The following is a 13,132-nucleotide window of genomic DNA, read 5'->3' as shown; positions in this document are numbered from 1 at the left end:
ATGTTTTTCTTTAGGTCTGAGGGGAGAGCTGTTGGCCAGGGCCTGCGGTATGCCGCTTCAGGGAGGGGCTAGACTAAGCCCACTGGCTTGTTGCTTTTTTGGGCACCACCTCCGAGGTGTGCCCTACACATCACACCATTAGCACAACACTGATTCCTCTGGGGCCCTTGGGTGCTGCTCTGAGCAGAGTCACCCTTTAGACCAGAAAGCTGGCGGGCACTAAGCGGAAAAAACAAAATAAGAAGAAAGTGGAGGAGGTGCTAGAAGAGGAGGAAGAGGAATATGTGGTGGAAAAAGTTCTTAACCATCCAGTGGTAAAGGGCAAAATGGAGCATCTCCTAAACTGGAAGGGATTCCCATGTGAGGATCACACACGGGAGCATGAAGAGAACCTGGATTGCCTTGATCTCTGCCGAATTTCTACAGTCACAGAAAACAGCACATGAGACAGATAAATGAGAGGGGGAAGGCTCAAAGCTGACTCTGATTCTGAAGATAAGGGAGAGGAGAGCAAACCAAAGAAGAAAGAGTCAGAAAAGCCTGGGCTTTGGAGCCAGAGCAGATTATTGGAGCTACAGACTCTAGGGGAGAACTCATGTTCCTGATGAATGGAAGGATTCTGATGAGGCTGACCTAGTCCCTGCCAAGGAAGCCAATGTCAAGTGCCCATAGGTGGTCACATCCTTCTATGAGGAAAAGCTGACGTGGCATTCTTACCCCTCAGAGGATGAGGACATAAAAGATGACAAGAATTAACTCTCCCGAGTACCTGCTCCTGTCACATCTGACTGTGGGTTTCAAGTGGGGAGGGAAGGAATTCTACTTGTTTTGGCATCATAGAGGGGGCTTGAGAAGAAGTCCTTTGAATGCTGTAGTGTTAGGTTTCTGGGAAAATGTTTAAATGTCAATTTCATATCACATTGTCTATTTTTGTCTTAATAAAACTGTAGGTTTATTAAAAATTCTTTTATCTATCTTTGAAGGGGAGAGAGAAAGAAAGAGAGAGAATGTGGGGGGGAGGCAGAGAGAGGGAGACAGAATGTGAAGCAGACTCCTGGCTCTGAGTTGTCAGCACAGAGCCTAATGCAGGGCTCCAGCTCATGACCCTTGAGATCACGACCTGAGCCAAGTGGGAGCTCAAGCACCTGCGCCACCCAGGTTGCTGTCTTTATGACGCCACAGTGGGGTTTCAGGAAATGGCAGTATTGGATGCCCAAAACCATCTTTGTAGTTAGGTATCTGTCTTCTAACATGCATGAGAAATTATTTTTTTAAATGTAAATAGGAAGCTTTATATTTTAAGTGGCTGAATTTATTAACATCATCATAAGCAATATGACTAGACCTACTTTAGTCACTGTTTTATACATTCTATTAATACCTACGTTCCTATGTCTTTTATTTTATCCTTTGCTTTAAAAAATTTTTTTAATGTTTATTTATTTTTGAGAAAGAGAGTGCAAACAAGGGAGGGGCAGAGAGAGAGGGCGACACAGAATCTGAAACAGGCTCCAGGCTCCGAGCTGTCAGCACAGAGCCCTACACAGGGCTTGAACCCATGAACCATGAGATCATGACCTGAGCTGAAGTCAGACGCTTAACTGACTCAGCCACCCAGGCACCCCTTGCTTTCTTTTCTTTCATTAAAAAAACCTATTTATGACAGTCTCTAAACATTTACTTTATTCTACATATTAAGTCAAACTCATTAACAAGTCAATTTAACCTTTTTAAGGTAAATTTAAAGTTGAGAATGCAGGGCACCTGGGTGGCTCAATTGGTTGAGTGACTGACTTTGGCTCAGGTCATGATCTCATAGTTCGCAGGTTCAGGCCCCATGTCAGGCTCTGTGCTGACAGCTTGCTCAGAGCCTTGAGCTTGCTTTGGATTCTGTGTCTCCCTCCTTCTTTCTCTGTCCCTACCCCATTCATCCTCTGTCTCTCAATAATAAATAAATGTAAACAAATTTGTTTTAAGTTGAGAATGCTTTTAATCTTACTACCCCATCTTCAAATATGCAATTTTTAAGAACATTAAAACCTTGGATTGCAAGTAACTTGCTCTGTGAGTGTTCCATAAGACAAGCAAATGTTTGTAATAAATTTTCACTTGATAAATGAGTGATATCTTGCAGTACAAGTAGTACATGATGCTGAATGTCCCATGATTATGACTGAGCCAATGGTTCTTAAAATTACCTTTGATAAATAAGTGCTTTGGATTACAAGCAAGTTTCCAGAATGAATTAGGCTTGCAAACCAAGGCTTTACTGTATTGACTTAAGTGATGAAGATTGTCTTTGAAATATCATTCTTATTAGTGCTGAAGCGAAGTTGACCCACAGTGTTACATTAGTTTCAGGTGTGCTATATGGTGATTGGACACCTTTTATATTATGCTCTGCTCCCCACAAGTATAGCTACCATCTGTCATCAACACTGTTCCAATACCATTGACTTTATTCCATGTACTGTACTTTTATCCCCATGAGTTATTCATTCCATCATTGGAAGCCCATACCTCTCACTCCTCTTCACCCATTTTGCCCATTCTCCCACCAGCCTCCCCTCTCCTCAGCAACCATTAATTTGTTCTCTGTATTTAAAAGTCTGTGTTTTTTGGGGGTGCCTGGGTGGCTCACTTGGTTAAGTGTCCAACTTCAGCTCAGGTCATGATCTCACATTTCATGAGTTCGAGCCCTGCATTGGGCTCTGTGCTAATAGCTGAGAGGCTGAAGCCTGCTTTGGATTCTGTGTGTGTCTCTCTCTCTGCCCCTACCCTGCTTGCACTCTGTCTCTCTCTTTAAAAAATAAATAAATCTTAAAAAAAAGAGAGCCTGGGCTTTTGTTGGTTGGGTTTTTTGTTTTGTTTTTTAAGATTTTGCACATAAGTAAAATCATATGGCATTTGTCTCTCTCAGTCTGACTTATTTTACTTAGCATAATATCTGCTAGGTCCATCCATATTGTCACAGATGGCAAGATCTCATATTTTTGTGACTTAGTAATTTTCCTTTGTGTGTGTGTGTGTGTGTGTGTGTGTCACATCTTTTTTATTCATTCATATATCACTGGACAGTTGGGTTGCTTTCATATCTTGGCTGTTGTAAATAATATTACAGTACACATAGGGGTGTATGTATCTTCTCAAATTGTGTATTTGTTTTCTTTGGGTAAATATCTTCCTCCTTTTCACCCTATCTCATGTCTTTCCTGGAATGATCCCACGTAGAGCCCTTTAACTGTTTGACAGGCAAAGAAAAAAAGAAGTTGGAATCTCAAAATGGCATCCAGCCCCATGGCTTTGGAAACATCAATTCTTTTTTTTTAATGTTTTTTTATTTATTTTTGAGGGACAGAGAAAGACAGCATGAGCAGGGGAGGGTCAGAGAGAGAGGGAGACACAGAATCTGAAGCAGGCTTCAGGCTCTGAGTTAGCTGTCAGCACAGAGCCTGATGCGGGGCTCGAACCCATGAACCGTGAGATCTGACCTGAGCCAAAGTTGGACACTCAACCGACTGAGCCACTCAGGTGCCCCAGAAACATCGATTCTTTACTAAATTGTATCCTATACAAGAAAGCTATTCTATTTATCTTCAAAACACTGGGATTTTTTTTCTTTAGATTTTAAAAATATTTTAAAACAGAATATTAGAAACCCTTTTGAGTTGCAATTTTAGATTTCTTGCCAATCCAGCAAAAATTACCAATTAATCAGGTAATCGAGCTGTGACTTAGCATATGTTCCAAACACAAGCGGTCCATGTAAGTGACATCCCTGATCTTTAGGATCCTTTGGTCAAAATAGACTATTTTTTTATTTATTTGAACACCATGTGATGGATTTTGCTCTTTTCAAACAATGTATACAATGAATAAGAAAAATTTATTTTTCTGTAATCACTAGTCCTATACCCTTTTCCACCATGTGGTACACCCTTATTGTACACGTAACTTCAGACGATTCTGTATTTCAAGAAAGAGTCAAGCAGCTTGGCTGTTACCTAGGAATAGGTAAACTGAAGTTAATGATAAAGACTTTTCTTCCTTTCTTTTTCCCAATTTTCTTTAACAATAGAAAATCAACCTCCTCCAAGTAGGTTTAGAAAGTTTCCCTCAGCTACGTGCTCTTCCTCACAAATCTGCCTATATGGCCGTGCTAGCGTCCACCAGAGGAAACAGTCCTGGTAAGAAAGAATAACAAATGTTCCCAGGCAGCGCTGAAGCTGCCAGCCACATAACGTTACCTTTCCTCCTTTTTACTTCATCTGGAAAGGCTGCTAGGTACTGTTTACTGAGGAATAAATGCTTAAAGTTTGCTGTAGAAGACATCTCTCTTTAAGTTGCTTCTATGTCTAATTGGATAACCGACAGTCTTCACCATTCTCACAGAATTCAAAGCACCAAGAATATTGTGACCAATAAGAGTGCTAATATTTTGGCGATAGACATTGAGTGCATCTGTCAGCCCGTCCAGAGTCCTGACTGACAGTATCTCACATCACCATGCCTATGGTGTGATTGCAGTTCTCTTATTTTCAGTTTTGCAACTATTTTCACTGTACGTTTGTATCTTTATTTTCATCAGTATCTGCTAAGTGTTTTTTATTTCTGATCATCCCTGTGGTTTCATGTTGAGTATTAAAGTATTCTGCTAATCACAATGTGAGTATCTAGAAATTAATTTGTATGTCTTCCCTTTTTGCAAATGATGTTATTTGCCTTTCATTCACTTTTTTTTAACTTTGGCTTTGACTGGTTCCATTAGACTTTATTTAATTTATCTTAACAGACTTCTGCAGTTAATCAAATAAATTCAGCAATAAACCCCGGATGACTTATATTAAATAACCTTTCTCAGCCACATTGCTGCTCTCCAGTCATTATATTCTTTGCCTCAATGTATTTATAAATAAATGCCTGCATCACAGCTAGCCGATTGTCGGTGGGTATTCAGGGAGAAAATGATTAAAGGAGAGCTGGTTCATGTCATGTGTTTTTACTGGAAATTATTTACCATGGCTTCTGTTTGGTAGCTCCTTTGTGAATCCAGAACTGTAGTATTACTAGACTAAATGAATCATTAAAAACTCACGTAGATATAACTCATATCACCAGCCTTCTACAGAATTATATAATTCTTCATTTCTCTCTTTGTTTGTAATGAATTGATAATAGGGACATTATCGCTCTTTTTACTTTAGGGAAAATAGATTCAGTGGGGCTACTTAAATTGTCTAAAGTACGTTAAGAGTAAATTATTCTGACTCCAGTTTCAGTGTTCTTTCACTTTACTCCCAAACTCTTTTGATGATAATACATTCAGGTGCTCAAAGTCCTCTTAAGCCTCCCATTTACACTTTCTATGTTGGTGGCGGAAAGAGGGATATTTATGATAAAAACAAAAAGTCAGACTCTAAACAAAATTTGTTCAGGGTAGTTAAAAAACAGAATTTATTAAAAAGCAAGAAAAGCCACTAGAAAATACTTCCAAATCAAGACAGATACAGATACAAAACTCTGCCTTCTTAAACACTACAAGATGTCCAGTGATGTTTGTGAGTACCACACAATAGCAGCTCAGCAATACCACTAAATATTGTCTGGGATCCAAACTTCAGAACAGGAAAAACCCACAGTAAGTACCGGGGAAGCTTCAATTTTTATTTACAAATATTACGTTTAGTTAAGGACAGTAACTTACCTAAAAAGTGATCCTCAGTTACACATAAATATGGACTTGTCTGGAATTGACTATCACTGAGTCATAAGAATAGAAGAAGAAACTTGCATTTTAGACCATTTCCATCCATCGAGGTTAATTCTTTCTGCCCAACAGGAGGTCACAGCTGATACCATGAAAGATCAATACAAGGCGGTTTTCACATAATTTAAAAACTATGAATTTCCTTTGAAGGAATGTAGCTGACCAAACTTATGCCACTTGGCCTTATGCCAATTATACATTGGAATTTAGTAAAGGGTTTTAAAAAAATAAAATGATTTAAAATGACCATTGAATCTAGTACCTCTCATATATTTTAACATCATGATGTCTGTAGAAAATCATTATCTTTAATCAGCATACATTATCTGGAAGTAATGTTGGGGTCTCTGTGAAGCTTGATGAGAAACACTATGATATTTTCTGTATTTTATTTTATTGAATAAATAAAAAACATGGAAGTTCAATATCTAAATTGTTTTCAAAAATTGTAATGAGTAAATTAACAAATGAATGTAACTTTTTTGTATCGGTTTAATGCTTGAAATGGCCATGTGCAATAATTTCAACTGATAGGCTTTTTAAGTGGCTATCAAACTTACTTAAACAGCACTTTCTAGGGACGCCTGGGTTACTCAGTTGGTTGAGCATCCGACTTCAGCTTAGGTCGTGATCTCATGGTTTGTGGGTTTGAAGTCCGTGTGGGGCTCTGTGTTGACAGCTCAAAGCATGGAGTTTGCTTCTGATTCTGTGTCTCCCTCCTCTCCCCAATAAATAAACATTAAAAAAAATTAAATTGTGCTATTTCATAAGTATATGTGCAATGCAGTCAGAGCCCACTAAAACGCCTTGGCACTTTGGTTGTATAATGGTACTCTGCTTCATGTTTCCTGACAGCGGGTTAGTATACTTTTAAAGCATTGTCTACCCTGTAATACTTTGCAATTGAGTAAAGATAATAGGGAGAGCAGACCACAGAGGGGCTTAAAGGTAGCTTGAGGGTCTGTTATAACCCTCAGTGCAGTTCTTCAATCCTCCGTATGTTTTTTTTTTTCATTTGCACCAGATTTTTCCTCAGTTCTGGCATTTCAAAAATATTTACAAACATTTATTGAGCATTTAGTTTGTGCTACAAATTTATCTATCTTTGTTTCGTGTATAAAGGAATTATCATAAACCCATGTAAGATAGATGGTATTATTATTCCATTTACACTGAAAGGAAACTAAAGAGCAGTGTTTCCAAGACTGCAGACTTCCAAGACTGCAGACTCAGGCAGAGTGGCTCAGCCTGTTCTCTCAACCCCCGTCTCTCACACTGCTGCTCTCCTGCTTGAAGCCTTCCAAGGGATGAGAAACTAGTTCACTTGGAGAGCTACCCCTTCTTTTTTTAGCCACTTCTTATGTTCTTGCCTACTTTGCGACATGTTGAGCTGCTATCTGATTCCTAATAATCACCAAAGTCTGGCTTCTCCCATTTAGACAATGCAAAGTGATGCCTCCTTGAAGCTTGCTGAATTCAGGGCTGCCCTGAGGATATTTGGAGATAACTCTTTGGCAATTTTCTCTTATCTAGTGTTAGTGTGTCCCCTCGTTATTTCTCTTGGAATGTCAGTGAGGCCCTTCACCTCTCTGGCATTTCTCCAGGCAGGAGTAGTCTTCTTAAGGTATGATACCAAGACCTTAGGCTAAAGTCTCTGGGATGTTCTGACTATTGTAGAGCAAAGACATACAGGAGTTCTACCATGCATACACTTAAACTTCCACTGGTGAAAAATTAGATTAGCATTTTGGCAGCCTTGTTACAGGATGACATGAATTTTATAGGGATGGGAAGGAAGGACCACAATACTTCCTTAGGATCTTGTGACGTGTAGGGGTTTTATGTTATCACTCCACAGTAAGGGAGTCAGTAATGGACTGTCAGGATTGTGGAGTTCCTCCTTGTGAGTTCTGTCCTTTTGCCCTGCTCCCTTCCAAATGAACCTACCCGTTCAAGTGCTCCCTTGCAAACAGCAGTGACATATAGCATCCACTGTGCAAGCATGAGAAATAGTGTGGTCACAGTGGGAGGCGATCAGCCAAAACAAATTGGAGGGGAGATGAGAGATTGTGAGACTGAAGGCTCTTGTTTGAATGTGGAGTGGAACGAAACCTGCCTGGGACAAAACTAGCACATGAGACAAATTAAGGAAATAAAATATTTGGAAATGTACTCTTGGAATAATAGGAGACTTCGAGGTCTGGATTTTACCCAGGGCCTGGAATTGGTGGCTCTTTGGTCTAAATGACACATTCAGTCATTAAACACTGAACAAATATAGTTAAGTCATGTTTAGAAGGAGAGTTTGACTCATTCTTCAACTCCTAATTCTCTGAAAACAGAGTATACAATGTTCTAACAATGTGATTTTAATGGTATTGAAGTGAGATTTTATTTTCCAAGTTTTAAGCCATTCTTGACAATTAAACTGAGGGTAACCATAAGCAATCTTTAAAGAAAATGCCCCTGTTGGGTCAGAAAATCTAAAATTGTACTGCTGCGTTGCCATTTGCTATTTTCTCTCTCTGCTTTAATTTCTTCCTAGGTAAATTGGAATTACTCTACTTATTTCATAGAACTAAATGTGATGTTCAACAGGAAAACTCTTTGTGAAGTATAACCTACTATTTAAATGTCAGTTATTATCATCAATATTTATAACACTATCCATATTTCTTAAACATTCTTTCCAATGTATGAAATTCTTCAATATTGTAAACAGCCAGTAAACTGGGGATCTCTTAAAAACACTCATTATTCTTATGCTAAAGATTGGTGGTCAACCAGCAAGCCCTGTGTCTCTTCTTCCAAGCAATAGTATCATAGTTGGTACAGTTCCCAGACTTCCTTACGTTTCGATGTGGCCACATGTCTTCATTTATGTGAGTGAAAGTGACATGGGCCACTTCCAGGACAATTTCTTGATACCAGGCAATACGTTCCCGAGTTTTTCTTTTTACTGCCAACCAATTCTAACCTGGACGTGGCGACATATCACTCACGAAGAAGACACAATAGAGGATGGTGGAAAAAAATATACGTATGAAACCTGGGTTTCTGGATCACCCTTTGGACCAAACCTGCCTTCTATTATGGAACCCCAGCCTTTCACTGTTGTGGTTAGAGAAATAAACTATAGTTTTCAAGCCACTGATTTTTGATGTCTGTTTGATATAACAGTTTAGTGCCAGTGAGAGAACTATGAAAAATTATATCCATGGTGTTTTGAGATATTTTATGTTTTTGCTATGATCCCAAGGCTGCCCAGTGCTAGGAAATGGTCTAAATAATAAAAACTTTCAAATTGGCAGCCTGGAATAAATAGCATTGATAGCCTACTACTGATTAAATGATCAAGAAGTTTGATTTTTTAGTATTGAGATAATTTTATACTTAAAAGATAATTGCAAAAATAGTGCATAGGGTTCCATTTACCTTTCACCCAGCTTCCTCTGACATTAACATCTGATGTAACTACAAAACATTTATCAAAAACTAAGAAATGAAATTTGATACACTATTATTAACCAAAGTACAAGTCTGATTCACATTTTACCAGTTCTTCCATTACTGTTCTTTCTCTGTTTCAGATCTAATCCAGGATTCCATTGACATGCCAATCTGTGAGTCCTCAGTCTTTTCTTGTCTTTTATGACCTTGACACATTTGAAGAATACTATTCAACTATTTTGTAGAAGATCCTTCAACTTGCTTTTGTGCACTGTTCTCTCACGACCTGGCTGAAATTGTAAAGTAATGAATATCACAGAAGTGACATGTCTGTCTCAGTAGGTAGTATCAGGGATGCGTGGAGTCGATATACATGACGGGTAATGTTAGCCATAATCACGTGACTATGGTAGTGTGTGCTGAAGTTTTCCATTCTAAACCTACAATTTGTTTTCCTATTGTAATTACTAAATACTACAGAGGAATAATAATACACAAATAACCTCTTTTAGCTAAAACTTTCATCCACCCATTTTAGTATCCATCTGTGGATCTTGTCTGTGGCAATTTTATTATAGTGTTCCAATGGTAGTTCTCTCTTTTCTCTTAGTACATTTAAATGTGTTCATTAACAATCTCTGTTTATTCTAGGGTGATATCTAGGAGTGGGATTGCTTGACCATATAGGTATATGTTGAATTTCAAAGAAACTGTCAAACTCTTTTCCTGTATGGAAATGGCTAAGCCATTTTGTAATCCTGACAGCAGCATCTGATAGGTTGAGCAAGATGCTGACCCCTTTTTGGTATTGCTAGTTATTTTAATTTTAGACATTCTAATAGATGTGTAATGGTGTCTCATTGTGGTTTTAATTTGTGTATCCCTAATGATTGGTGATCTTGAACATCTTTTTTTTTTTTTTAAAGAGAGAGTTGGGGGTGGGGATGGTGGAGTGTGTGGGGTCAAACTTGCAAACCCTGATATCATGATCTGAGCTGAAATTAGGAGTCTGACACTTAACTGACAGAGCTATCCAGGTGCCCTGAACATCTTTTCATTGCTTATTCCTTCTATAGCCCTTAAATCTGTTCCTTAAGAGTAAGTTAGTAAGGGGGTACCCAGGTGCCTCAGCCAGTTAAGCAACCTACTCTTGGTTTCAGCTCAGGTCATGATCTCGGGGTTCATGAGTTTGAGCCCTGACTTGGGCTCTGCGCTGACATGTGGAGCCTGCTTGGAATTCTCTCTCTTTCTGGGCCTCCCTCCTTCTCCACACACTCTCTCTTTCTCTCTCAAAACAAATTAATTTAAAAAATTAAACTTTAAAAAATGAGTTAGAGACTTTTAAAAAATTCATATGCTGCAGAATCTGAACTAATGGAGAATTCACAAAGGCATTGTTAAACTAAACTTGAAATAAGTGTTCATCAAGAGAAAGAAATGTCAGAAGCAGAAATAAGGAAGACGGTAGGACCCTTTCATTTTTACATTCCTGAATAACCCAAGGGAGTTGCTAATAAATCCCATCTAGGCTTGTTTATTATTAGTACAAGAACAACTTGTGACTATAAATACATAAGTAAACTCAGTGTGTGTTGTGGAGAATATGGTCATATAATGATAGAATATAGAATCTTTTTTTATTTAACCAGATGTTAGTGATAATCTGGACTATAATAAAATGTCTCTTGCCTGGCTCTTAGACTTGTATGGGCTTTTATTCTTTCTAATTTTTACATAGCTTTAATCTCCATATTTGGTGTTTCCATCATACCTATCTAGTAAGTTTTTTTTTTAAATGTTTATTAATTTTGAGAGACAGAGAGCCAGGGGCAGACAGAATGGGAGACAGAGAATCCCAAGCAGGCTCTGTGCAGCCAGCACAGAGCCCAATGACGGGCTCAAAGGAGCTGTGCCATCCTGACCTGAGCCACAAACAAGAATGAAGGTGCTCAGCCGCCTGGGTGTCCTCTCTAGGCAGTTCTTAAGCCTTATCACCTAGAAGAGTTAACTGATCCTGAAATGCCCTTAGGGCCTTTCTTAGCTCTTGGGACCATGAAGTAATCCAGGGAGAGAGCTCAGGGTCCTTTTATTTACTCAGAGAGTGCCAGTCGACAGCTGTGACCCTAAATAGCTTTTATTAGTTCATCTAGTAAATATCTACCAAGCGTCTGTGTTGGGCCCTAAACTAGGCACCCAGATGACCATAGTAAACAAAACAAAGGTCTTTTCCTACTCCCAGTGACCTTTACATTTAATTTATTTTAAAAAATACAGATATATATGTGTGTGTGTGTGTGTGTATGTATGTGTGTATATATATATATATATATAATAAGTATATAGTAAGAGGGGGAAAAAAGATGTTTCTTTTTAAGAATGTGTTCGTGTTTCTCAGCCCAGGTATATACCCATGGCAAAGGCGCATGTTGGATGACACAACGATGACAGGTTTCTTTAAGGAAAAAGAGATAATAATCACTTCAGATCCTCACTTCCTCAGTGAACAGATGCACATATTTTCAGCAAATTGTTGAGCTACTTCCTGTGGTAAAGCAGTTCTTAAAGACTTGGAAGAGTTATTTGCTTACATCAGATTTTAGGAAGTAATTCATAGAAGAACAATTCAAATACAAGGCCTAATATTGTCCCTCAAGCTACACCCTCTCTCCCTTCTTGCAGAAAAACACTGCCCAGACTTCCTATTGAATACAATCTTTTCCTAAAAGACAGTGAGCGGTATCAATTTTGAAACAATGGAATGCCATCTGGGATGGTCGTTTATAGAAGAGAAGCTAAAAATGAAAATTATCATTCGGGAGGCTGCACACACAGAAAATGAAGCGTATTTCATTAGATCCTTACAAACTACCTATAATCTTTTTCAAAACTTTTTGAACTGAAAATCCAAGCAGAACAGAGTAACACACACGGATAAATATTCTTTAAAGTATATATGCATATACACATGTACACATATATATCTATATTTATACACATTTATCACACATAGTTATATAATATGTAAGTAAAAAATATATATCTTATACACATATACCACATATGTATTTATATCATATATATAAATAGGACATATTTATGGAATGTTTCTGAATCTTTAAATATGAGCCTATATAGGTGACAGAGAGATTTACAAATAAAGAGGAAAATAATTTTTAAACACTTTAAAATAATTCAACATTAATTTTGAAATGTTATTCAACTGCCATCTTTCTGTGGACTTTTAATAAAATACAGTTTCCAACTTGCTGAACATATCTTCTGGCCACTATTATGAATTCTTATGAGTTACATTTTTGATATTTCCTTCAAAGTTCTATGTTTAAATCATAAAAGTAGTTTTAAATTACACATGGAAAATAATTTACTAGAAATATGTTAGCTGAAAGAGATGGAAGACTAGATGATTCTCACATACACTACTAACAACTGTGTGGCCATGTGTATTCAGAGTTTGGCAGTCATCTTTGTGTGCATTGAAATATGAATATTCATCCTTGGTGTTTCACTGTGATGTGTGTGACAGTATTATGTGCCACCTTGACCTCTGACCATCACCAGAGATTAGAAGGATGTTATGCTGAGTGGCAATAGATTGAATTTCATAGCACGCCTTCTTATGACAAGAAACCCTGACCCCCATGAGATGTAATAAGTGAGAGAGTTTTGTGTTTGGAAGTGTCAGGAAATAGGGAGAACTACCTCAGGACATGCAGGTCAAAGTTTGAGGAAAAATCTGTCAAAAAAGTTAGATAGAAGAGTGGAAATATGGGTAAAATAAATATAGAAACAGAAATCATGTTAACAACACCCATTTTAGAAGTTGGTTCACACATACACTCTTATGTAGCCACGTTTTAATCTCTATGGAAACTTCAAATAAAGTGATTCGGTGAA

At 38.0% G+C, this 13,132-nt stretch overlaps 1 pseudogene; it reads left to right on the top strand.

The window, feature by feature from the left end:
* LOC115275331 lies at positions 1–756 on the top strand (annotated as a pseudogene).
* The last annotated feature ends 12,376 nt before the right edge of the window (positions 757–13,132 follow it).

Source organism: Suricata suricatta, chromosome 2, assembly GCF_006229205.1.
Source record: "Suricata suricatta isolate VVHF042 chromosome 2, meerkat_22Aug2017_6uvM2_HiC, whole genome shotgun sequence".
Lineage (NCBI taxonomy): Eukaryota > Metazoa > Chordata > Mammalia > Carnivora > Herpestidae > Suricata > Suricata suricatta.
This window is presented reverse-complemented; position numbering and strand designations above follow the sequence as displayed.